The 26,184-nt window shown below is 42.7% G+C and overlaps 1 protein-coding gene across 2 annotated transcripts in view; it reads right to left on the reverse strand.

The window, feature by feature from the left end:
• BICRAL (BICRA like chromatin remodeling complex associated protein) overlaps positions 1-26,184 on the reverse strand; it is an 89,167-nt gene that overhangs the window by 53,433 nt on the left and 9,550 nt on the right. Inside the window, exon 2 of one of the 2 annotated variants that reach the window (XM_015136397.3) lies at positions 7,655-7,750. The exons of the other annotated variant lie outside the window; for it this stretch is intronic. The gene's annotated coding sequence lies outside the window, so the exon portion shown is untranslated. The remainder of the gene's footprint in view (positions 1-7,654; positions 7,751-26,184) is intronic. 2 annotated transcript variants of the gene reach the window in all.

Raw genomic sequence — 26,184 nt, forward strand, 5'->3', positions numbered from 1 at the left:
AATCAATTCACAACAAAGGAAATACAAGTAGCTCCTAAGCATATAAAATAATCAACCTTACTTACAATAAGAGAAATATAAATTAATATTGTAGTGAGATACTACATGTCCTGTCAGATTGGCAATGATAAAAAAGTTGGATGAAGAATTTTGCTAGCAGGGAGTGGGGAAATAGGAACGTCTATACACTGACAGGATACAGTCTCATATAACCTCTAGTGAGGGCAATTCAGCAATGTCTTCCAAAATCTTAAGTGAATAAATCAGCTTACCAAGCAAATCCATTTCCAGGTATTTGTACTGCAGATACTCTTTTTTTTTTCACTTACTTTTTTTTTTTTAAAGAGATGGGGTCTCTCTATGTTGGCCAGGCTGGACTTGAACTTCTGGGCTCAAGAGATCCTTAACCCTCTAAGTAGCTGGGCCTACAGGTATGTGCCACCATAACCAGCTGTCACTTGGATATTCTTTCACATGTGCCAAATGACATGTGTATAAGAATATCCAGGGCAGTATTATTATTATTTTAGTATTATTGGTTTTAACAAAGGACTGCAAAACCTTAGATGTCATGGGTATGGGGTTTCCTTCTGGGGCAATAAACACGTTCTTGAACCTGCTTGGCAATGTAGTGAGACCCCATCTCTATAAAACATTTAAAAATTAGTTGAGTGTGGTGGTGCACTCCTGTAGTTCCAGCTACTCGGGAGGCTGAGATGGGAAGATTGTTTGCTTTAGCCTAGGAGGTCAAGGCTGCAGTGAGCTATGATTACACTACTGCACTCCAGCCAAAGTGACAGAGCCAGACTCTGACTCTAAAAAAAAAAAAAAAGTTATTGAATTAAACTACTGAGTTATATTCTTTAAAAAGGTGAATTTTATGGTATGTAAACTATACCTTAATTTTAAAAACTCTCTTAAAAACCCTAAATGTCCATGATTAAATGTCCTGATTAATTATGGTTTACCTACATAGTGGAATACTCTGCAGTCATTAAAACTAATGAGGCAGTTTTAATCATACTGACTTGGAAGGATATATGGTCAATGAAAAAAGAAAGGTGCAGAATAGTATGTACATTATGTTCCCAGATGTGTGTGTGGGAAAATACACACATGATGTGTGTGTGTGTGTAAATGTATAGACCCTAAAATGAAGCACAAGTAACCAGTAACACTAGTTACTTCTGGGAAGAAAACAGGGTGACTGGGGAACAGAGGAAGATACACTCTTTATTTATATGTCCTTTTGTACCTTTGAAATTTGTGCCACATGCATGTAAGATCTAATCAAAAAATAAATACAATTAATAAAACAAGGAGAAGAAGGAGACAAAATGGTCCTTGAAGTACAAGAACCTCAAGTCCGTTTAGCCAGGTGTGGTGGCGCTTGCCTTTAGTCCCAGCTACTTGGTAGGCTGAGGTCAGAGGATGACTTGAGCCCAGGACATGAAGGTTGCAGTTGAGTCGTGATCTTGCCACTGCACTCCAGCCCGGGCAAAAGTACCAAACCTATCTCAAAAATAAAATAAAATTTAAAAAGAACCTCAAGTGAGGCTCACTTTCCTTAAGTATACCAAATATACCAAATACTCAGAACTTTTTTTGTTTTAAAGAGACAGGGTTTCATTATGTTGCCCAGCCTGGTCTTGAATTCTTGGGCCCAAGCAATCCTCCCCTTTCAGTCTTCTGAGAAGCTAGGATTACAGGTACATGCTACAGTGCCCAGCTAAATACTTAGAACTTTTTTTTTTTTTTTTTTTTTTAATTTTGTAGAGACGAGGTCTCACTGTGTTGCCCACGCTGGTCTTGAACTGCTGCACTTAAGCGATCCTCCACCTAGGTCTCCCAAAGTGCTGGGATTACAATTACCATGCCCAGCCCATAGAGTATTTTAAAACAGCCTACTGACCTGGAGAGTAAGCTACATCAGCTGTCTTAAAAGAAATGCTGTATCCTTTTTTTTTTTTTTTTTTTGAGAGGGAGTTTCTCTCTTGTTGCCCAGGCTAGAGTGCAATGGCGCGATCTCAGCTCACCGCAACCTCTGCCTCCCAGGTTCAAGTGATTGTCCTGCCTCAGCCTCCCGAGATGGGATTACAGGCCCGTGCCACCATGCCTGGCTAATTTCATATTTTTAGTAGAGACAGGCTTTCTCCATGTTGGTCAGGCTGGTCTTGAACTCCCGACCTCAGTTGATACGCCCACCTTGGGCTCCCAAAGTGCTGGGATTACAGGCATAAGCCACCACGCCTGGCCAAGAAATACTATATCTTAAAAACAGTCTGAATTTAATTAAGCTCACAGCAAAACTTCAAAGACATCCAAGGCAGAGATATAACAGACTATCATTTTTTTTTTTCACACAGAGGGAGAAAATCTAAGCTCTCATTAAGAAACATATTGGTTGCAAGAACAGGTATTTCAGGAAAGCTAGTGCGGCAAATCAGTTTTGCCTATTTAAGATATTCTGGGCTGGGCATGGTGACTCACGCCTGTAATCCCAACACTTTGGGAGGCCAAGGCGGGCGGATCACCTGAGGTCAGGAGTTCGAGACCAGCCTGGCCAACATGGTGAAACCCCATCGCTACTAAAAATACAAAAAATTAGCTGGACGTGGTGGTGGATGCCTGTAATCCCAACTACTCGGGAGGCTGAGGCAGGAGAACTGCTAGAACCCAGGAGACGGGGGTTGTAGTGAGCCAAGATCACCCCACTGCACTCTAGCCTGGGTGACAGAGCGAGACTCCATCTAAAAAAAAAAAGATATTCTGGCCAGCAATGGAAGAAAACCAAAACTGACCCTTAAGAGCCATGAAACAGCCTGGCCAACATGGTGAAACCCTGTCTCTACTGAAAATACAAAAAAATGAGCTGGGCGTGGTGGCATGTGCCTGTAATCCCAGCTACTATAGGGGCTGAGGCATGAGAATCTCTTGAACCCAGGAGGCAGAGGTTGCAGTGAGCCGAAATCGCACCACTGCACTCCAGCCTGGGTGATAGAGTGAGACCCTGTCTCAAAAAAAAAAAAAAAAAGAAAACAGGATTTCAAAGACTGCACAAACTGAAATTTGGTATGTGGCCACTATTACAATATTTTTGTTTCCTCCCTTATCTGCTTCTCTGTTCTTTTTCTTCATTCAAAAATATAGCCTAGTGGCTGAGGCAGGTGGATCACGTGAGATCAGGAGTTCAAGACCAGCCTGGCCAACAGGGTGAAACCCCGCTCTACCAAAAATACAAAAATTAGCTGGGCATGGTGGCAGTCGCCTGTAATCCCAGTTACTCGGGAGGCTGAGACAGGAAGGAGAATTGCTTGAACCTGGGAGGCAGAGGCTGTAGTGAGCCAAGATCGCACCACTGCACTCCAACCTGGGTAACAGACTGAGACTTCATCTTAAAAAAAAAAAAAAAAAAAAAAAAATAGGCCGGGCGCAGTGGCTGAGGCCTGTAATCCCGGCACTTTGGGAGGCCTAGATGGGCGGATCACGAGGTCAGGAGATCAAGACCATCCTGGCTAACACGGTGAAACCCCATCTCTATTAAAAATTACAAAAAACTAGCCGGGCGAGGTGGCGGGTGCCTATAGTCCCAGCTACTCGGGAGGCTGAGGCAGGAGAATGGCGTAAACCCAGAAGGCGGAGCTTGCAGTGAGCTGAGATCCGGCCACTGCACTCCAGCCTGGGTGACAGAGTGAGACTCCGTCTCAAAAAATATATATATATGTGTGTGTGTGTGTGTGTGTGTATAATTTATATATATGTGTGTATATATAATTTATATATACACGTATTCATATGTGTATGTGTATATATATGTATATAGCCTAGTGAAGATGGCTTGAACTCAGGAGGTTGAGACTACAGTGAGCCTAGATTGCACCACTGCACTCCAGCCTGGGTGACAAAGTGAGACCCTGTCTCAAAAAAAAAACCAAAAACCAAAAAAACCACCAAGAGCCAATACAAGATACCTTACCAAAAACTGCTGACATTTGCTTTACTTGTAGTAAGTTGCTATAACATGAGTCATAACTTACCAATAATTTACAAACAAATTTACCTCTAAAAGGTGCTGAGGTTAGCAAATTATTGACAGACTTTAAGCAGACATGAACTAAGGAATAGTTGCAGTCTTCAAAATCACATTTTTACCTCCTGACCTATTGAAGGTAAAATGAACTGCAGTCACTTTATTTTTACTGACATATTTACTACTTCCAGTGTTCTTCCTTCTCTTAAGTAAATCCAGATTTCCATCTGGTATCATTTTCCTTCTCCTGAAAGGAATCCTTTAGTATTTTTTGTAGTGCAGGTCTTTGCTGATGAATTCTTTCAGTTTTGATATATCTTTAAAGAGTGTGAGATGGGCATGGTGGCTCACGCCTGTTATCCCAGCACTTTGGGAGGCCGAAGTGGGCGGATTGCTTGAGTCCAGGAGTTTGAGACCCTCCTGGGCAATACGGAAAAACCCCGTCTCTATAAAAAGTAAAAAAATTAGCTGGGCGTGGTGATGCGCACCTGTAATCCCAGCTACTCAGGAGGCTGAGGTGGGAGGACCACCTGAGCCTCGGCAGGTTGAGGCTGCAGTGAGCCATGTTTGTGTGACTGCATTCCAGCCTGGGAGACAGCAGAGATTCTATCCCCCACCCCCCAAAAAAGTGTTTCTCTTTCCTTCATTTTTGAAATATATTTTCACTGGGCATATTAAGATTGACAGGGTTTTCTTTTCCTTTCAGTTCTTTAAAGATATTGATACACTGGCCAGGCGCGGTGGCTCACGCCTGTAATCCCAGCACTTTGGGAGGCCAAGAGGAGGGGATCACAAGGTCAGGAGATTGAGACCATCCTGGCTAGCATAGTGAAACCCCGTCTCTACTAAAAATACAAAAACATATATATATATATACTGATGTACTGTTTCTCATTTGCATTATTTCCAAAGAAAAGTCTGCCATCATTTTTACCTTTCTTTTTTTCATAATGTGTCATTTTTTCCTCTGGACACTTTAAATATTTTTCTCTTTACCACTAGTTTTAAGCAATCTGATTACGAAAAGCCTTGGTGTAGTTCTCTTCATGCCTCCTGTGGTTAGGGTTCACTAAGCTTCTAGAATCTGTAGGTTTATAGTTTCCCTCCAATTTAGAAAATTTTAGAAATTTAGAAAAATTTCAGCCATAAATTTGAAAAAATTTTTTCAAATATTTTATGCCCCTCCCTCTCCTTTGGGGACTATAATTACAGTTATATTATTAGACTATTTGAAGTGTCCCACAGCTCAATGATGCTGTATTTTCTTTCAGTCTTTTATTTTTTTAATTTAATTTATTAATTTGAGACAGGTTTTTGCTCTGCTGCCCAAGCTGGGACCACAGGCACCTGCCATCATGCCCAGCTAATTTCTGTATTTTTTGTAGAGACAGGGTTTTACCATGTAGTCTAGGAGGCTGGTCCTGAACTCCTGGGCTCATGCGATCCTCCTGCCTTGGCCTCCTAAAGTGTTGGGATTACAGGTGTGAGCCACCATGCCTGAACTTTTTTAGTATTTTAATCTCTCTGGCTTTCATTTAGGATAGCTTCTATTCATATGACTTCAAACTCATAAATATTTTCTTCTGCAGTCTCTAATCTTCTGTTAATCCCATCCAGTAAACTTTTATTTTAAAACACTGTAGTTTTCATCTCCAGAAGTTCAATTTGGGTCTTTTTAATATACTCCATGTCATTATTATTAAAAAATTTTTTTTTGCTTTGTTGTCTTGGCCCAAGATGAGATTCCATGCCATTATTTGTTTAATCTTTCCACTATTTTCTTGAACTTATGTAAGATAGTAACAACTTAAATAAATTTTTTTGAAGAGGCAGGGTCTCACTGTGTTGCCCAGGGTGGTCTTGAACCCTTAGTCTCAAGTGATCTTCCTGCCTCAGCCTCCCAGTGATGGGATTACAAGCATGAGCTCCACAGCGGGCTAATTTTTGTATTTTTTGTAGATACCGGGTTTCACCATGTTGCCCAGGCTGGTCTCATACTCCTGGCCTCAAGCAATCCACCTGTCTCCACCACACAAAGTGTTAAGATTACAGGTATAAGCCACCTCATCTGGCCAACAGTTTCTTTACAAAATGTCTGATCCTTTTAAGGTTTGCTTTTAAGCTTTGTCAATCTTTAGTCTAGAAGTCATTTTGCCCTATATTGAGGCAATAAATACCTCATTTGATATTCTATGAATTACAAGGAGTTTTGCACTCTTGCAGATGGGAACACAAACTATTCTCTGCCCTATGTGAGCTCCAAATAGGGTTCCTTCCCAGAACTTAGGTAGTTTCCTCAAATACATCAGTTATCAGCTAAAAACTTGAGAAAGACTCTGCAGATCTCCAGATAGTGAAGTGTAGTGCTGCCTCTCTCTGGTACCCTGCCCTGTGAAGGTAGGCTTTTTTTTTTTTTTTTTTTTTTTTGAGATGCAATCTCGCTCTGTTGGGAGGCTGGAGTGCAGTGGCGTAATCTCGGCTCGCTGCAACCTCCGCCTCCCGGGTTCAAGTGATTCTCCTGCCTCAGCCTCGGGAGTAGCTGGGATTACAGGCACATGCCGCCACACCCAGCTAATTTTTGTATTTTTAGTAGGGACGGGGTTTCACCACGTTGGCCAGGATGGTCTCGATCTCTTGACCCCGTGACCAATTGGCCTTGGCCTCCCAAAGTGCTGGGATTACAGGCGTAAACCACCGTGTCTGGCCGAAATTAGGCCATTTTAACATCTCAGAGACATCAACTCAACTCAGGAAGATTATCAGCCTTCCTGTGGGTTCCTCCTCCCCTAATGAAACACTCTTGACAGTAAGCTGGGTCAGTTACAGGGCTCATCTCATTTGTTTTGTCCTCTCAGGAGTCATTGTCCTGTGCTGCCTGATATCTAATATCTAAAAAACCATTATTTCATTATATTGTGTCTGACTTTTACCATTTTTACACAGGAAGTTAAATCCAGTCTCGGTTACTCAATTTTGGCCCCATAGTCATTTGTAAGGTCTTGAACCAAATCTCTCGAAGGGGTTATATGAGTTCATCAGCAGAGATTATAGGATCAGAGTATTCAGAAAGAGGGAGGATAGGAGAAATGAAGAAGGAAGGAGGACAGATAATTAAATTGTTTACAGTTTTCTCCTGTGCCTCCTTTAGTTTTCTACCCTTGAAGAACAGCTTAGGGAATGAGAAAGGCTCCTTCTTTAATTCCTATCTTTAATAAAACTATTCAATGGGTGTAAAGAATATTCATTTAACAAACATTAGCGCCAGGTACTATGCTAGGGAGTGGGAATACAAAATAGTATGACATAAATGTAATAAATGTAAAAATCCTTCACATTTTGTAGAACAGAAGAAGCAAGGCTGAAAAGTGAACTACTGTGTTTGAGCAAACAATTTTCCAATGGGTGTCACCATCAAAAAGTTATGCCATGAATAGCCAGTTATGCAGGGCAAATAACTATTCATGTTGATAAGGATATAAAGTATTCTCATCTTATTCTTTTTACTATATTGTAATTGTACTGTGCTGTTACATTTTGTAATTGCAAGACTTCACCTTCTGGCATGGTTCCCGTTTTGAAGGAACTCACTTTCTTTTGGAAGACAGACATGCAACAATTCATTACCATTGCAATGTGAGAAGTGCTACAATTTTTGGCAGGAGTTCCCAAGCTTCTTCAGGTGAAATCGCTGGGCTTTTTGTGAAATAATATGACGTTTTGCTAGAAGAAAACATGACAATATTTTCACAATTATATCCATTTGGGGAGAAAAGAAGCTGTCAAACTCAGCATGATTGGCTTTAAGTTTTTTAGTTATTATTCAACCAAGGATTTCTTCATTTATTTTGTCACTAGCTAGGGCCTTCTAAAAGCAAGGAGAAGTGGGTGGAAAAGAGTAAGGCAAATTGTTACAAGAAAAACTTAGAAATTTAAAAATTCTGCCGGGTGCGGTAGCTCACGCCTGTAATCCCACCACTTTGGGATGCTGAGGTGGGTGGATCACCTAAGGTCAGGAGTTCGAGACAAGTCTGGCCAACATGGTGAAACCCCATCTGTACTAAAAATACAGAACTCAGCCAGGTGTGGTGGCATGTGCCTGTAATCTCAGCTACTTGGGAGGGTGAGGCAGGAGAACTGCTTGAACATGGGAGGCAGAGGTTGCAGTGAGGTAAGATCATGCCACTGCACTCCAGCCTGGGCAACAGAGCAAGATTCTATCTCAAAAAATAAATAAATAAAAATAATAAAAATTCCCAGCTGGGCATGGTGGCTTATGTCTATAACTCCAGCACTTTGGGAGGCTGAGACAGGCGGATCAGTTGAGCTCAGGAGTTCGAGACCAGCCTGGGCAACATGGCAAAAATCCTATCTCTACAAAAACTACAAAAAGCTGGGTATGGTGGCTTGGACCTGTGGTCCCAGCTACTTTGGAGGCTGAGGCAGGAGAATTGCTTGAATCCAGGAGGCGAGGAGGCTTGAATCCGAATTGCTTGAACCTCGGAAGCAGAGGTTGCAGTGAGCCAAGATTGTGCCACTGCACTCCAGCCTGGGTGACAAGAGCAAAACTCTGTCTCAAAAAATAAATAAATAAATAAATAAATAAATAAATAAATAAATAATAAAAAATTCCCGGATGGGCGCAGTGGCTCATGCCTACAATCCGAGCACTTTGGGAGGCCGAGGCAGGTGGATCACAAGGTCAGGAGATCGAGACCATCCTGGCTAACACGGTGAAACCCCGTCTCTACTAAAAATACCAAAAATTAGCCGGGTGCGGTGGCCGGCGCCTGTAGTCCCAGCTACTTGGGAGGCTGAGGCAGGAGAACGGCATGAACCCAAGAGGTGGAGCTTGCAGTGAGAGGAGATCTCACCACTGCGCTCCAGTCTGGGCGAGAGTGAGATTCTGTCTCAAAAAAAAAAAAAAAATCCCAAAGTTGGAAAAGGCGATATTTAACATAAGTGATAAACCTGGTTCATTTCATGAAATGAAGAATTTGAAGGTCTTTAAATTGCTTTAATTCCTACTTGAGGTAGGAATGAGGTGGGGCAGAAATAAGCCTAACAGCAGACATAAAAAAGAATGAGTTCGTATCTTTTGCAGGGACATGAATGAAGCTGGAAACCATCATTCTCAGCAAACTAACACAGGAACAGAAAACCAAATACTGCATGTTCTCACTTATAAGTGGGAGTTGAACAATGAGAACATAAGGGCACAAGGAGAGGAATAACACACATCAGGGCCTGTTGGGGTGGGAGGGTGGGGGCTAGGGGAGGCCAGAACTTAAAAGTATTAAAAAAAAAAAAAAGAAAGAAATAAGCCTAACATATTAAGCAATCCAGTTGGCAAAAATAATGTGCTATAACATGGGGGAAAGAGTGACCAACCATGAAGGGGGCTGGGGAGAATTTCTGGCAAGGCTTTACAGAGGCTGGGGACACAGGGCAAGGACACTGAATTTGGAAGTCACAGGGCTTGTTTTGGATACTGACATTGACTAATCATGTGACGACGAAGAAGCTCCAACCTCTGGGTCCCATTTCCCATTTGTTAATGAACTTAATAGACCACATCAGTGAGTTTTTAAAACTTGGGACCCAATATTCTTTAAGGTATCCAGGAGCTTCTTAGAGGCTTAAAATAGCTGGTGGTGGTGGAGGCACTCTTGACACTCCCACCTCTCCCCACACACACCCTTCAGCTGAGTAGCTCAACTCTTACTCAACTGCAAGAAAAAAGTTTGAAAATCATTTAACTTAGCCAGCTCCCAAACTCCCAGAACTCTATGACTTGTCATCTATTAAAAAGGAATGACCATCAGCAATGGTGAATCTGGCAATGTAAACAGGAATCCGTGAAAATCAAGACATCCATGATTATTTTAGCAAGCAAGACAATAGCTATACATATAGGGCCCATTTCATTAAGGTAAACTCTAACAGCTGGGCACAGTGGCTCACGCCTGTAATCCCAGCATTTTGGGAGGCTGAGGTGGGCGGATCACCTGAGGTCGGGAGTTCGAGACCAGCCTGACCAACATGGAGAAACCCCGTCTCTACTAAAAATACAAAGTTAGTCGGGCACGGTGGTGCATGCCTGTAATCCCAGCTACTCAGGAGGCTGAGGCAGGAGAATCGCTTGAACCTGGGAGGTGGAGGTTGCAGTGAGCCAAGATTGCACCATTGCACTCCAGCCTGGGCAACAAGAGCGAAACTCCATCTAACAACAAAAAAAAAGATATTATAGTACTACCCTCAAAAACAGGAATCTCATCTTATTTGTCTTTACATCCCCAGCAAATAGCACATAAGTGGGTATAATAAATATGGAATAAATACCCAGGATTTAAATATAAGGCAGCTGTATTTATTCACTTTTCCTTGAAAACTTCAGTTTTCCAAGCTCCCAAAGACCTTGCCTAATTAAAAGCTCATATAATTCCATAATTCTAGGTTAATCCTGACACATTTACAATTTTACAGAGTCCATCAGCATTGAAATTCTATAATCCCTGATGAATTATAAATATATCATTCTGTTAAATTTTTTTCAGTTATACAGGTGCGCACTACCACACTCGGGTAATTTTTGTTTTTGTTTTTTTTTTGAGACGGAGTCTTGCTCTTTTGCTAGACTGGAGTGCAGTGGTGTGATCTCGGCTCACTGCAACCTCCGCCTCCCAGGTTCAAGTGATTCTCCTGCCTCAGCCTACCAAGTAGCTGGGACTACAAGCGCGCGCCACCACGCCCAGCAAATTTTTGTACTTTTAGAGATGGGATTTCACCATGTTGGCCAGGATGGTCTCGATCACTTGACCTCAGGGATCACATTTTTTAAAAAAAAGAATCAGTATCTTTTAGAAATCCATACTGAAATAGGCATGAATGAAAAAAAAAATGACATCTGAGATTTGCTTCAAAACAATATGAAGGCCAGGTGTGGTGGCTCACACCTGTAATCCCAGCACTTTGGGAGGCCGAGATGGGCGGATCATGAGGTCAGGAGATCGAGACCATCCTGGCTAACATGGTGAAACCCTGTCTCTACTAAAAATACAAAAAATTATCTGGGTGTGGTGGCCGATGCCTGTAGTCCCAGCTACTCGGGAAGCTGACGCAGGAGAATGGGGTGAACCTGGGAGGTGGAGCTTGCAGTGAGCCCACATTGTGCCACTGCACTCCAGCCTGGGCGACAGAGTGAGACTCCATCTCAAAATAAATAAATAAATAAATAAATAAATAATAATAATATGAGGCCGGGCACGGTGGCTCACACTTGTAATCCCAGCACTTTGGGAGGCCAAGGTGGGCGGATCACGAGGTCAGGAGATCCAGACCATCCTGGCGAACACAGTGAAACCCCGCCTCTACTAAAAATACAAAAAAAAAATTAGCCGGGCGCGGTGGCGGGCACCTGTAGTCCCAGCTACTCAGGAGGCTGAGGCAGGAGAATGGCGTGAACCCGGGAGGCGGAGGTTGCAGTGAGCTGAGATCGCGCCACTGCACTCCAGCCTGGGCGACAGAGCGAGACTCCGTCTCAAAAAAAAAAAAAATAATAATAATACTATGAACTGGAGTTGGTTATTAAAAACATGAATGGCTGGACATGGTGGCTTATGCCTGTAAGCCCAGCACTTTGGGCAGCCGAGGCGGGTGGATCACTTGAGGTCAGGAGTTCAAGAGCAGTCTGGCCAACATGGCAAAACCCTGTCTCTACTAAAAATACAAAAATTAGCCAGGCCTGGTGATGGGTACCTTTAATCCCAGCTACTCGGGAGGCTGAGGCAGAACTGCTTGAACCTGGGAGGCAGAGGTTGCAGTGAGCCAAGATCATGCCATTGCACTCCAGCCTGAGTGACAAGAGCAAAACTCTGTCTCAAAAAACAAACAAAACATGAAAAACCACTGAGCACAGTGGCTCATGCTTGTAATCCCAGCACTTTGGGAGGTCAAGTGGGCGGATCGCTTGAGTTCAGGAGTTTGAGACCAGCCTAGGCAACATAGCAAAACCCTGTCTCTACTAAAAAATACAAAAATTAGCTGGGCATGGTGGCACATGCCTGTAGTCCCAGCTACTTGAGAGGCTAATGCGGGAGGATCAACAGAGTCCGGGAAGTGGAGGTTGCAGTGAACCCAGATGGCGCCATTGCACTCCAGCCTGGCCAACAGTGTAAGACCCCTGTCTCAAAAAAAAAAAAAAAAGAAAAAAAAAAATTAGCCAGGTATGGTGGCACATGCCTGTGGTCCCAGTTACTGGGGAGGCTGAGGTGAGAGGATTTCTTGAGCCCAGAAGGTCAAAGCTGCAGTGAGCTATCGTTGCACCACTGCCCTCAGCAACAGAGTAAGACTCTGTTTCAAGAAAACAAAAACCATGGACTCCTGTCCTCCGCTACCCCAACCCTGGAGATTCTGATTCACCTGGAATCTGGGGTTACTAGTTGCCCTCGGGAAAATTTCAAGCAAATTGGGGAACCTGTTCCAGGTCTGAGTGGAGTCAGGTGGGACCTGCAAACAAGGGCCTCAGGCTGACTCAGAAACACAAACTGAGGCTCCAACTCTCCAAACTTAAGGGGAGAATCCTGTTTCTTGGCAACCTGACTGAAGGAAAGATGCTGTGGGCAAGATCTTATTTGGGAATGCATCACCCTAAGCCACATTCAGTATCAATCCTTTTTTACTCCTTCCCACCAAATAATTCCTCTACTTCTTCCTTCTCCTCTTTAGCACATTGACTCATATTTACATTAGAAAGTCAGCTCCATCAGGGCAGAGGTTTGTGTCTGTTCACCAATGACCCTTGGCACCCAGAATAGCCCCTGGCACATAATAGGAACTCAGCAAACATTTTAAAAAATGAACTTATCACCCTTTCTAATGTGTTGGTCACAGGATGGCAAACCTGCAACAGAACCAGGCACACAGGGAGAGTGTGTTTAGTCACTTTTTCTTGAAAACTTCAGTTTTTCAAGAAAGCATATTTTTCTTACTTTGGAGACCAGGTTATTCCTATAGGAGAACAATCTAAAGTGGAAAACAAAGAACTTTATTTAAGCTGACAACATACAATAGGGCTAAAGTTATTTTCCACTACTCCCTTACCGTCTATTCTAGCCCACTGCCACTCTCCTAGCCTCCAAACACAATGATGTACTTTCCCAGCATCTGTCCTTGTCCAGGTGACAAATTTCCTTACCTGAAATGCTCTTCTTCCTCTCCCATGTCTACTGAAAATACAACCATTATTCAAAATTAGTTTGGATCTGATCTCTGTGAATCCGTCTCTGACAACCTCAGCCTGTCTTCATAATTCTCTGCCCAGAATTCTGACAGCAGCAACACTGATCAGACACTGCTCTGTGTGATAATCTTCATTATGCTTATCTTCTGTTCCCAATTAAAGCAGCGCAGGCTGGGCATAGTGGCTCCCGCCTGTAATCCCAGCACTCTGGGAGGCCAAGGCAGGAGGATCGCTTGAAGCCAGAAGTTCAAGACCAGACTAGGCTACACAGTTAGACCTAATATTTTTAAAAAAGCAGAGCCCAAATATAAATGAATACACAACCATAACGTGCTATGAGAGTGCTGATGAGACAGCATTTAATTCTCCCATCCCAAAGGCAGACAACTTTTAGGCTGTATGGTTTTTTGCCATCAGAGAGCTGAATATACTGGCCCATTACAATAGGCACTAGCTAGCCTATCTCTACCCATCCCACTTGTCCCTGTAAGAAACCCTTAGTTCTTTGCTTCCTTGACCACCTGATGTCCCCAAAACTTATCAGTTTTTCAATTATTTGACTTTGCATATTCCTTTTACTTTGAAGACATTCCTACCCACCTCCAAGCGGTCAACTGACAATGCCTACTTATCCTGAAGGTCTTGAGTAAAATGATACTGCCTTTCTTTAGTTTTATTTAAATCCTGAAGCAAAATTCATTATTCACTTATTCATATCCCCTAGAGGACATCTGACATCTTACCAGCACCTGACACATGTATGACAATACGGCCATGTGCCCCATAACAACTTTTCATATACAGTGGACCACATACATGATTATGGTCCCATAAGAGTATAATACTGGCTGGGCGCAGTGGCTCACGCCTGTAATCTCAGCACTTTGGGAGGCCGAGATGGGCAGATCATCTGAGGTCAGGAGTTTGAGACCAGCCTGACCAACGTGGAGAAACCCTGTCTCTACTAAAAACACAGAATTAGTCAGGCCTGGCACATGCCTGTAATCCCAGCTACTTGGGAGGCTGAGGCAGGAGAATCGTTTGAACCCAGGAGGCAGAGGTTACAGTGAGCAGAGATCGTGCCATTGCACTCCAGCCTGGGCAACAAGAGCGAAATTCCGTCTCAAAAAAACAAAAAACAAACAAACTATATATATATATGTATATGTATGTGTATATATGTGTATATATAGTATGTGTATATATATGTGTGTATATATATATAATATTGTTAGTGTACCTTTTCTGTGTGTGAATAGGATTAGACACACTAATGCTTACCATTGTGTTATGGTTGCCTACAGTATTCAGTATAGTAACATGCTGCACAGTCTTGTGCCTGGGAACAATAGGCTATACCATACAGCTTGGGTCTGCAGTAGGCTAGATCATCTAGGTTTGTGTAAGAGTATTCTGATGTTCACAAGATAATGAAATTGCTAGGGCATTTCTTAGAACGTATCCTCATCCTTAAGCAACACATGAGTATACTTGGTTTTTCTGGCTTTCCCGTTGGCTTACAAGTTCCATGAAAACTGGATGAGTTTCCTTTCATCTCTGTGTTAGCAGAGGGTAGGGCAATGCCTGATACATATATGCCTAATAACCGTTTACCCTATGCAATTACTTTCGTAAGATTCTGGTTTCCAAAGGACATTTTTAGGGGTAATGTCAGTTACTAATTTACTTTCCAAGAATATGCACCGAGGCTACATGTGAGCACTTTTTCATGATGGTACAGCACAGACTCTGGGATGCAGGCCTGGTCCTCCATGGTCCAGGATCCACTGGCTAATGTTGGACCCTTATCATCCAGCCAGGCATCTATCAAGCCAGTGTAAAAAAAGTGAGGAATCAACTGATCCCCACATCTTCTCCAAATCAGACCATTTACTTCTCTCAGGTGTAAGCAAATACAAGTTTTAAAGATCCACAGAATAAAAGATTGTGTGTCCTTCCAAGATAATCCACTTAATATTTAACAAACCTCCTTACAAAGGGATTTATGTGCCGAACATAAATATAAAATAGTTATTTGAAGTCTCCAAACATTTAGCACAGTAATTTATTATATTAATAATAGTTGTGTTCATCAAAAGACTCGGAAGTAAATATCTAAGTTGAAGACATTTACTAAGTTGAAGGCATAGTCAGGTATGGGTTTAAGGTCTACTGAGTATACTAACACTAGACCTTAAAGAAAAGACAACTCTACAATATGTTAAAAACCAGATGCTGTGACAAAAATGTTTTTATACTTCTTTACTGTGTTTTCTAAGAGAGTGTGAGGGCATTTTGATAACTATGGAAAACCATACACAGGAAATGATTGAGAAATGAGGGGCTGGGCATGGTGGCTCACAGCTGTAATCTCAGCACTTTGGGAGCTGAGGAGGGAGGACTGTTTATGTGCATGAGTTCAAGACCAGCCTGGACAACATAAGTGAGACCTCATCTCTATTAAAAACAAAAAAAACTAAAAGCTAAAAGAGCCAAAAGTAAGTCTTACTTATATATTCTCAATAAAGACAAACTATCTGAATATTAAATAGAAACTGCTCTGATACTTATCTATTTCTAGTTTTATTCAGAAAAATATTTACGCATATATGTGTGTGTGTTTTTTGTTTTTTTGTTTTTTTTTTCTGAGATAAGGTCTTGCTCTGTTGCCCAGGCTGGATTACAATGGCATGAACGTGGCTCAAAGTGATTCTCCTACCTCAGCCTCCCAAGTAACTGAAAACAAAGGTGCATGCCACTGTGCTAATTTTTAAAAAATTCATACAGAAGGGATTGCTCACCATGTTGCCCAGGCTGGTCTCAAACTCCTGGCCTCAAGGAATCCTCCTGCCTTGGCCTCACAAAGTGCTGAGATTACAGGTGTGAGTCACCATGCCCAGCATGATGATATATTTCATTAAACAAAATGGAGATTTATCTAAGTCATTTATGTTTTTCCTAAAGCAAAGGGAATTTATTTTAGGGAATACTTTTTTATTTTTTGTTTTGAGACGGAGTCTCACTCTGTCACCCAGGCTAGAGTGCAGTGGCGTGATCTTGGCTCGCTGCAATCTTGGCCTCCCAGGTTCAAGCAGATTCTCCTACCTCAGCCTCCTGAGTAGCTGGGATTATAGGTGTGCGCCACCGCATCTGGATAATTTTTGTATGTTTAGTAGAGACAGGGTTTCACCATGTTGGCCAGGCTGGTATCGAACTCCTGACCTCAAGTAATCTGCCTGCCTTGGCTTCCCAAAGTGCTGGGATTAAGGCATGAGCCACCATGCCTGACCTATTTTAGAGAACATTTTAAATGAAATAAAAGCAATAATACTACGAATATGATTTTTTCCACTTTTACAGACTATGGACATTTTTGTACAATGCCAGTCATAAATAGTAAAAAAGACGGGACTCTGCTGTTTGCATTCCTAGCCCACAGTCAAAACATTCACTAAAATACAGTATGGTAAAAATTGAGCTATTAAAGTCAAAACTGCTTAATAGTAGGACACCATTTCTTGGTGTCATTTAAATATATTCTGGTCCCTATGTATGGAACTGCTTTAAAAAATTCAAAATGTCAGTAATTATAAACAAAATGTAGATTTCTCTCTCTCTCTCTCTCTTTTTTTTTTCTTTTAAGAGTCTTGCTCTGCTGGCCAGGCTGGAGTGGAGTGGCTCGATCTCGGCTCACCGCAGCCTCCACCTCCAGGTTTCAGCAATTCCCCTGCTTTAGCCTCCCAAGTAGCTGGGATTACAGGCACCCACCACCATGCCTGGCTAATTTTGTATTTTTAGTAGAGACAGGGTTTCACCATGTTGGCCAGGCTGGTCTTGAACTCCTGACCTCAGGTGATCTGCCCATCTGGGCCTCCCAAAGTACTGGGATTACAGGCATTAGTCACTGTGCCCGGCTGTATATTTCTTTTATTAAGCATCAGCATTAGCAATCTGATTAAAGTTATTATGAAAACTCTTGACTCTCTTTACTCTCTGTCAATGAGTAACATTCAAAATATTTTGGTTTTATGACGTGTTCCAAGAAAAATAAGCCCTATGAAAATAATAATGTTAACAAACAAAATTCCATTTTACAAAGTCAACGTTACCATGGAAGATACACTGAAGATTCCCTTTTATAAAGATAGACTCAAACAGAAAATGTGTGGACATAGCCAGATGTGCTGGTGGGCGCTTGTAGTCCCAGCTACTCAGGAGGCTGAGACACGAGAATCCCTTGAACCCAGGAGGCGGAGGTTGCAGTGAGCTGAGATCACACCACTGCACTCCAGCCTGGGCGATGAAGCGAGACCCTGTCTCAAAAAAAAAGAAAAGAAAAAAGAAAAAAATGTGTGGACAAAATCAGTTTCCTAACAAGGAGAAAACAAGTGTGCTTTTATTTAAGCTTAAAAATGATTTAAGTCCGGGCACGATGGCTGAGGCTTATAATCCCAGCACTTTGGGAGGCCGAAGTGGGCAGATCACTTGAGGTCAGGAGTTGGAGACCAGCCTGGCCAACATGGCAAAACCCCATCTCTACTAAAAATAAAAAAAATCACTTTGGGAGGCCGAGGCGGACAGATCACAAGGTCAGGAGTTGGAGACCAGCCTGGCCAACATAGTGAAACCCTATCTCTACTAAAAATACAAAAATTAGCTGGGCGTGGTGGCAGGCACCTGTAATCCCAGCTACTTGGAAGGCTGAGGCAGGAGAATCACTTGAAGCTGGAAGGCAGAGGTTGCAGTGAGCCGAGATTGTGCCATTGCACTCCAGCCAGGGCAACAGAGTGAGACTGTGTCTTAAAAAAAAAAACAAAACAAAAACCCCAAAATTACCTGAGTGTGGTAGTGCACGCCTGTAATTCCAGCTACTTGGGAAGCTGAGGCAGGAGAATTGCTTGAACCCGGGGGGCGGAGGTTGCAGTCAGCCAAGATCGGGCCACTGCACTCCAGCTTGGGAGACAGAGCAAGATTCGGTCTCAAATAAATAAATAAATATTTAAGAAAGAATATGGACAAATATATTTGTAGCATATTATTCCAAGCAAGGTTTTACAATGAGTTTCTACAAACAGTTTAAAGATACTGATTTAATGTCATCTTTTTAAACTCTCTTTAAGAGACATAAACTTCTGTCTACTGAAATCTTTAATAAATCCTAAGAAACGCCATGTGAACTGGAATTTGTATTGTAATTATTTGTATCAAGAGACCATGAGATACATAGTTTCAGTTGGAGAAGATGAAAAACTTCTGGACAAGAACGGTGGTGATGGGCCGGGAGCGGTGGCTCATGCCTGCAATCCCAGTGCTTTGGGAGGCCAAGGCTCGAGGATCACAAGGTCGAGAGATTGAGACCATCCTGGCTAACATGGTGAAATCCCATCTCTACTAAAAATACAAAAAATTAGCCAGGCATGGTGGCGCGTGCCTGTAGTCCCAGCTACTGAGAAGGAGACTGAGGCAGGAGACTCCCTTGAACCCAGGAGGCGGAGGTTGCAGTAGGCTGAGATCACACCACTGAATTTTAGCCTGGACGACAGAGCAAGTGTCCATCTCAGAAAAAAAAAAAAAGATTTAGTGGTGAATCTAATAACTACCCTCATTTGGAAGACAGTAATATTTCAAGATATTTGCTAATATAATGTGATATAAAAATATTTCAGCCAGGTATGGTGGCTCCTGCCTATAATCCCAGCACTTTGGGAGGCCAAGGCAGGAGGTTCATTTGAGCTCAGGAGTACAAGTCCAGCCTGGGCAATATAGTGAGACTTTGTCTCTAATATATATTTCTACTGGGTAAAAAATTTCCAGGCACTTTTTTTTTTTTTTTGACCAATAATGATTACTATTTATCATTGTTCTTTAATCATTTTTAAAATTATACTTTAAGTTCTAGGGTACATGTGTACAACATACAGGTTACATATATATACATGTGCCATGTTGATGTGCTGCATCCATTAACTCGTCATTTACATTAGGTATATCTCCTAATGCTATCCCTCCCCCTCCCCCCACCCCACGACAGGCCCCAGTGTGTGATGTTCCCCTTCTCCAGGCACTGTTAATACAGTCAAGCCCTCCATATTCATGGGTTCTGCACCCCCAGATTCAAACGACCACAGATTGAAAATATTTGGGAAAAATAAAACAAAAAATGACAATATAACATCAAAAAATAATACAAATTTTAAAATGATATAGTCTAACAACGATTACATAGCATTTACATTGTATTAAATATTGTAAGTATTCTAGAAATGACTGGCTACTGTGGGCATGCTGCCTATGGGGTAGCTATGCTCTGCAAGGAGCAGTAATAAAAAATAAAAATTAAAACAAATCTAGAGATGATTTAAAGTATATGGGAGGATCTGTGTAGGTTATATGCAAACACTACACAATTTGTTTTCTAATTTTATTTATTTATTTAGAGACAGTGCCCAGGCTGGAGTGCAGTGACTTGATCTCAACTGACTACAACCTCCACCTCCAGGGTTTGAGCGATTCTCCTGTCTCGGTCTCCCGAGTAGCTGGGACTACAGGTGCCTGCCACTACCCCCAGCTAATTTTGTATTTTTTGTAGAGACAAGGTTTCATCACGTTGGCCAAGCTGGTCTCAAACTCCTTGCCTCAAGTGATCTGCCTGCCTTGGGCTACCAAAATACTGGGATTACAGGTGTGAGCCACCATGCCCGGCCCACCTTTTTTTTTTCTAATTAAAAAAATTTGTTTTCTTTTTCTGGTTTATGTGACTCTTTTTTAGATTTATTTTAATTTTAGATTCAGAGGGTACATGTGCATATTTTTTACATGGGCATATTGCATACTGGTGGCGACTGGGCTTTTAGTGTACCCATTACCCAAATAGTGAACACTGTACCCAACAGGTAATTGTCAACCCTCACTCCGCTCCCTCCCTACCCCCTTTTGAAGTCCCTAGTGTCTATTATTTCCATCTTTATGTCCATGTGTACTGTTGTTTAGCTCCTACTTATAACTTAGAACGTGTGGCATTTGATTTTCTGTTTCTGAGTTAGTTCACTTAGGATAATGAACTCTGCCTCCATCCATGTTTCTGCAAAGGGCATGATATCATTCTTTTCCATAGCTGGGTCCACCATTTTATTTATTTATTTTTGAGACAGAGTCTCACTTTGTCACCAAGGCTGGAGTGCAATCGTGGCTCACTGAAACCTCTGCCTCCCAGGCTTAAGTGATTCTCCTGCCTCAGCCTCTGGAACAGCTGGGATTACAGGTGCGTGCCACCATGCTCGGCTAATTTTTGCAATTTTTGTAGAGACAGGGTTTCACCATGTTGGCCAGGCTGGTCTCACACTTGACCTCCTCAGGTGATCCACCTGCTTTGGTGTCCCAAAGTGCTGGGATTACAGGTATGAATCACTGCACCGGGCCTGTAACAATTTAATAATAAAAAAAGCAGTGATAGCTGAGACCCAAATGGGTTGACATTATGTTAATGCTTCATATGCATGATCTCACTTAGTCCTTTCAAACTCCCTCTGAAAGGTAAGTCCTCTCTCCAGAGGAAGAAACTAAGGCACACTCCCTCAGGGAAGTTACTCACTCAAGGCAGTACCTACAGCAAGATGCTAGAACTCAGATCGGTCTGGTTCCAAAGCTGTTACTTTTTTTTCCTTTTTAAGTCAAATCACTCCTTGCTTGAAAACCTTTAGGATTTTTTAACATATAAGAGAAAATTAGCCGGGCGTGGTGGCTCACGCCTGTAATCCCAGCACTTTGGGAGGCTGAGGCGGGCGGATCACAAGGTCAGGAGATCGAGACCTTCCTGGCTAACACGGTGAAACCTCGTCTCTACTAAAAATACAAAAAATTAGCCGGGTGTGGTGGCGGGCACCTGTGGTCCCAGCTACTCGGGAGGCTGAGGCAGGAGAATGGCGTGGGCCCGGGAGGCAGAGCTTGCAGTGAGCCAAGATCGCGCCACTGCACTCCAGCCTGGGCGACAGAGCGAGACTCCGTCTCAAAAAAAAAAAAAAAAAAAGAGAAAATTAAAATACTTTGGCCTTACATTTAGTGCATTTCACAAGCTGATCACAAGGTCCCTTCCCAGCCTTCCCTTTTCTCTCTCTTTTTAAACTTCTCAATTCATCCAAAGAAGTCTCCTTACTGTCTGCCTCTCTTATAAAATCCCAACCTAACTTTGTTCTTTTCCACGTAAGTTCCTCTGCTTATGTATCTTTTCCTGGTCAACAAAATCTTCCTTTTCCTTTAGGCTCCAGTTCAAATTCCATTTCTTACATGTAACCCTTGATAGTTCATCTTTTTTTTTTTGAGATGGAGTTTCGCTCTTGTTGCCCAGGCTGGTGTGCAATGGCACGATCTCAGCTCACCGCAAGCTCTGCCTCCTGGATTCAAGCGATTCCCCTGCCTCAGCCTCCCGAGTAGCTGGGATTACAGGCACATGCCACCACACCTGGCTAATTTTGTACTTTTAGTAGAGATGGGGTTTCTCCATGTTGGTCAGGCTGGTCTCAAACTCCTGACCTCAGGTGATCCACCCGCCTTGGCCTCCCAAAATGCCGGGATTCAGGCATGAGCACCGCACCTGACTGACAGCTCATTCTCTTTTACCCACATCGCATCTGTCCGGAAATCCCACTGGCTATACCTTCAAAATACATCCAGAATCCAATCACGTACCACCTCCACTACCATCTCTCTGGTCCAAGCCATCATCATCTCCCACCAGCTGTCTCTGCTTTTGCTCTTTTATACTCTAGAATCTATTCTCAACCCAAATTCCAGAAGTGACCCTTTTAAAACAGATACCAAAACTCTCCAATGAACCTTCACTTCCTGTCATGTAAAAACCAAAATTCTTTTATGTGCTAGACTGTGAACACCCATAATGTCCTACACGACTGCTCTGCTCCTCAACCTCTCTGATCCCTTTTGATTCTTGCCCTTGCTACCTTGCCACACCCAGAACTCAAAATGCATGCTCATGTCTTAGGCCCTTTGCAGTGGCTGCTGTCTGCCTGGAATGCCCTTCCTCCAGATATCCTCAGGCTTAAGACTTTTTCAAGACTCTGCTCAAAGACAATCATGACCTTCCAGACAATCTTCCCACACCCCAGCACTCCCTATCTTCCTATATGTTTACCCCATAACATACTACAGAGTCTGCTTAGGTTTATTGTCTGTCTTTCCCAAGAGAACAGGGCTTTGATCTTTTGCTCACTGCAGCATCCTGGGAGCCTAGAATGGCACCTGGCACACATTATGTGCTCAACGTTTGCTGAATGGATAAATGAATAGATGCTGTCACAACACCTCAGTCAAAGGTTCTCTCTCCTTTTCTCTTGCTTATACTAATCATTTGGCACTTACCATACACTGTTGTGTAGTTTTCTGTGTGTACATATGATCCACCTGCCTAGATTATGTGTTCCTGTGCCCTCCAAATGCTCTGCACAAATTTAGCATTTAATAAATATTTGCTGATGAAATATCACTGCACTGCCTTTTTATTTCAGAGTAGATAGTGATGGTAATAATTTTCAAAACAAGACATTCCTCTTAGAAAAGAAACATTCTAGAAAGCAGTATGATGTAAGAAAAAAATATTTAATTTGAAAAGTTAATCTTAAAAAGAATGGAACATATCTTAAAGGTGCATATACATTATACAAAATCCACATCATGCTCTGAAAACATTTATTCTGTGACTTTCACAGCCTCTTATGTCCTAAAGATATGCTTGAGAGTCAAGCTCAAGGTAATTTTTGATAGTAAGGTAATTTGAGACATAGAACATATATGAAATAATAATTATATGTTGGGAATTGAGGTAATATATGACAGAAATAAAACAATGTGAAATAGGTCACATTATATATATATATATCTATGTATTTTATTTTTATTTTTTGAGACAGAGTCTTGCCCTCTGTTGCCCAGGCAGTGGCATGATGTTGGCTCACTGCAACCTCCACCTCCCAGGTTCAAGCAATTCTTGTGCCTCAGCCTCCTGAGTAGCTGGGATTGCGGGCGTGCACCATCATGCCTGGCTAATTTTTATATTTTTAGTAGAGATGGGATCTCGCTATGTTGGCCAGGCTGCTCTTGAATTCCTGACCTCAGGTGATGCACCAGCCTCGGCCTCCCAAAGTGCTGGGATTACAGGTGTGAGCCACCGCTCCTAGTCTTTTGTCACGTTTTAAAATCTAATAGCAAAAAGTTTTGGAAAACAAGTTAGACAACTTTCTAACAACAGATGTAGATCTTTTCAGTTACCTTGACTGTAGTTCATGCATAATTCTCTTTGTGAGTGTTGGTGGGGAGATCAGTAAATAGACTCTTGCATGACTTGTGGTTTCTTTTTTGTTGTTGTTTTTGAGACGGAGTTTTGCTCTTGTTGCCCGGGATGGATTGCAATGGCGTGATCTTGGCTCATTGCAACCTCCGCCTCCCAGGTTCAAGCAATGCTCCTGCCTCAGCCTCCCGAGTAGCTGCAATTACAGGTGCCGGCCATCACGCCGGGCAATTTTTTTTTTTTTTTTTTTTTTGTATTTTTAGTAGAGACGGGTTTCACCATGTTGGCCAGGCTGGTCTCAAAGTCCTGGCCTCAAGTGATCTGTCCGCCTCAGCATCCCAAACTGCTGGGATTACAGGTGGGAGCCATGATGCCCGGCCACTTATAGTAAGTTCTTAATTGATATGTCTAGCTTAACCTTAAAACTTGACAATACAAATGAAAAAAGAACATAAAATATTAGTGCTCATAAAATATATAAAATAGAGTCAGGCATGGTGGAGTACACCTGTAGTCTCAACTACTTGGCAGGGGAAGCAGGAGGATCACTTGACTCCAGGAGTTCAAGGTCACAGGTACACGGCCACACACACACACACACACACACACACACACACACACAGTGAAAAGGGGTTAACTTCCACAGATTTCTCCGTCCTAAAACTCTCACAGATCTGGAGAATTACAATTCCAATGGGAAATAAGAATAAACCAACCTGGCCGGCCATGGTGGCTCATGCCTGTAATCCCAGTACTCTGGGAGGCCCAGGCTGGTGGATCACTTGAGGTTAGGAGTTGGAAACCAGCCTGGCCAACACGGTGAAACCCCATCTCTACTAAAAATACAAAAATTAGCGGCTGGGCGCGGTGGCTCACGCCTGTAATCCCAGCACTTTGGGAGGCCGAGGCGGGCAGATCACAAGGTCAGGAGATCGAGATCATCCTAGGTAACACAGTGAAACCCTGTCTCTACTTTAAAAAAAAAAAAAAATTAGCCGGGCATGGTGGCAGGTGCCTGTAGTCTCCACTACTTGGGAGGCTGTGGCAGAAGAATGGCGTGAACCTGGGAGGCGGAGCTTGCAGTGAGCTGAGTTCACGCCATTGCACTCCAGCCTAGGCAACAGAGCGAGACTCTGTCTCAAAAAAAAAAAAAAGATAGCTGGGCATGGTGGCATGTGCCTGTAAATCCTAGCTACTGGGGAGGCTGAGGCATGAGACTCACTTGAACCTGGGAGGTGGAGTTTGCAGTCAGCTGAGATTGTGCCACTGCACTCCAGCCTGGGCAACGGAGTGAGATTCCATCTCAAAAAATAAATAAAAGAAATAAACCAACCAGCCAATTTCTTTCTCTCCTTTTTTTTTGTGACAAGAGTTTCTCTCGTCACCCAGACTGGAGTGCAGTGGCGCGATTTCAGCTCACTACAACCTCCGCCTCCCAGATTCAAAGCAATTCTTGTGCCTCAGCCTCCAGAATAGCTGGGATCACAAGCACCTGCCACTACGCCTGGCTAATTTTTGTATTTTTAGTAGAGATGGGGTTTCTTCATGTTGGCCAGTCTGGTCTCAAACTCCTGACCTCAAGTGATTCACCCACTTCAGCCTCCCAAAGTGCTGGGATTACAGGCATGAGCCACCACATCCATCATCAATGTCTAAATATACTTATTTGCACTTCTAAAAAGTCTCAGGGTTAAATTAAATCTAGGCCAAGCGGAGTGGCTTATACCTGTAATCCCAACACTGTGGGAGGCTGAGGCAAGAGGACTGCTTGAAGCCAGGAGTTTGAGACCAGCTTGGGCAACATAGCGAGAACTCATATCTACATTTAAAAAAAAAAATTAGCTGGGTATGGTGGTGCACGCACATAATCCCAGCTACTCAACAGAGGCTGAGGTGAGACGGCTGCTTGAGCCTGCAAGATGGAGGCTATAGCTATGATCATGCCATGGGACTCCAACCCTGGGTGATCAAGATACTGTCTTGGAAAAAAACCAAAAATGTTTGTAAGAAAAAGCTTCTTATTAAGAAAAGAAAAATGTTTCATAAACTTAATGTAGCCTAAGTGTATGGTGTCTATAAAGTTCATAGTAGTGTACAGTAATGTCCTAGGCCTTCACATTCATTCACCACTCACTGACTCACCCAGACCAACTTCCAGTCCTCCAAGCCTCATTCATGGTAACTGCCCTATGCAGGTACACCATTTTTTCTTTTGTGTCATATTTTCACTGTACCCTATGTTTAGATATGTCAAGATACACAAATACAGTCACCTATAGTATCCAGGTACAGTAACATGCTGTACAGATTTACAGTACAGGAGGAACAGGCTATATCATATGGCCTAGGTGTGTGGTAGGTTATACCAATCTTGGTTTGCGTAACAGCACTCTATGGTGTTTGTACACAATGAAATCACCTAACGATGCATTCAGCAGAACCAATCCCTGTCATTAAATGGCGCATGACTGTATTTATTAAAAACCTATCAGAGGCCAGGTGCAGTGCCTCATACCTGTAGTCCTAGCACTTTGGGAGGCAGAGGTGAGATCGCTTGAGCCCAGGAGTTTGAGACACGCCTGTGCAACATAGTGAGCTCCCATCTCAAAAAACAAA

The sequence above is a fragment of the Macaca mulatta genome, chromosome 4 (genome assembly GCF_049350105.2).
Source record: "Macaca mulatta isolate MMU2019108-1 chromosome 4, T2T-MMU8v2.0, whole genome shotgun sequence".
Lineage (NCBI taxonomy): Eukaryota > Metazoa > Chordata > Mammalia > Primates > Cercopithecidae > Macaca > Macaca mulatta.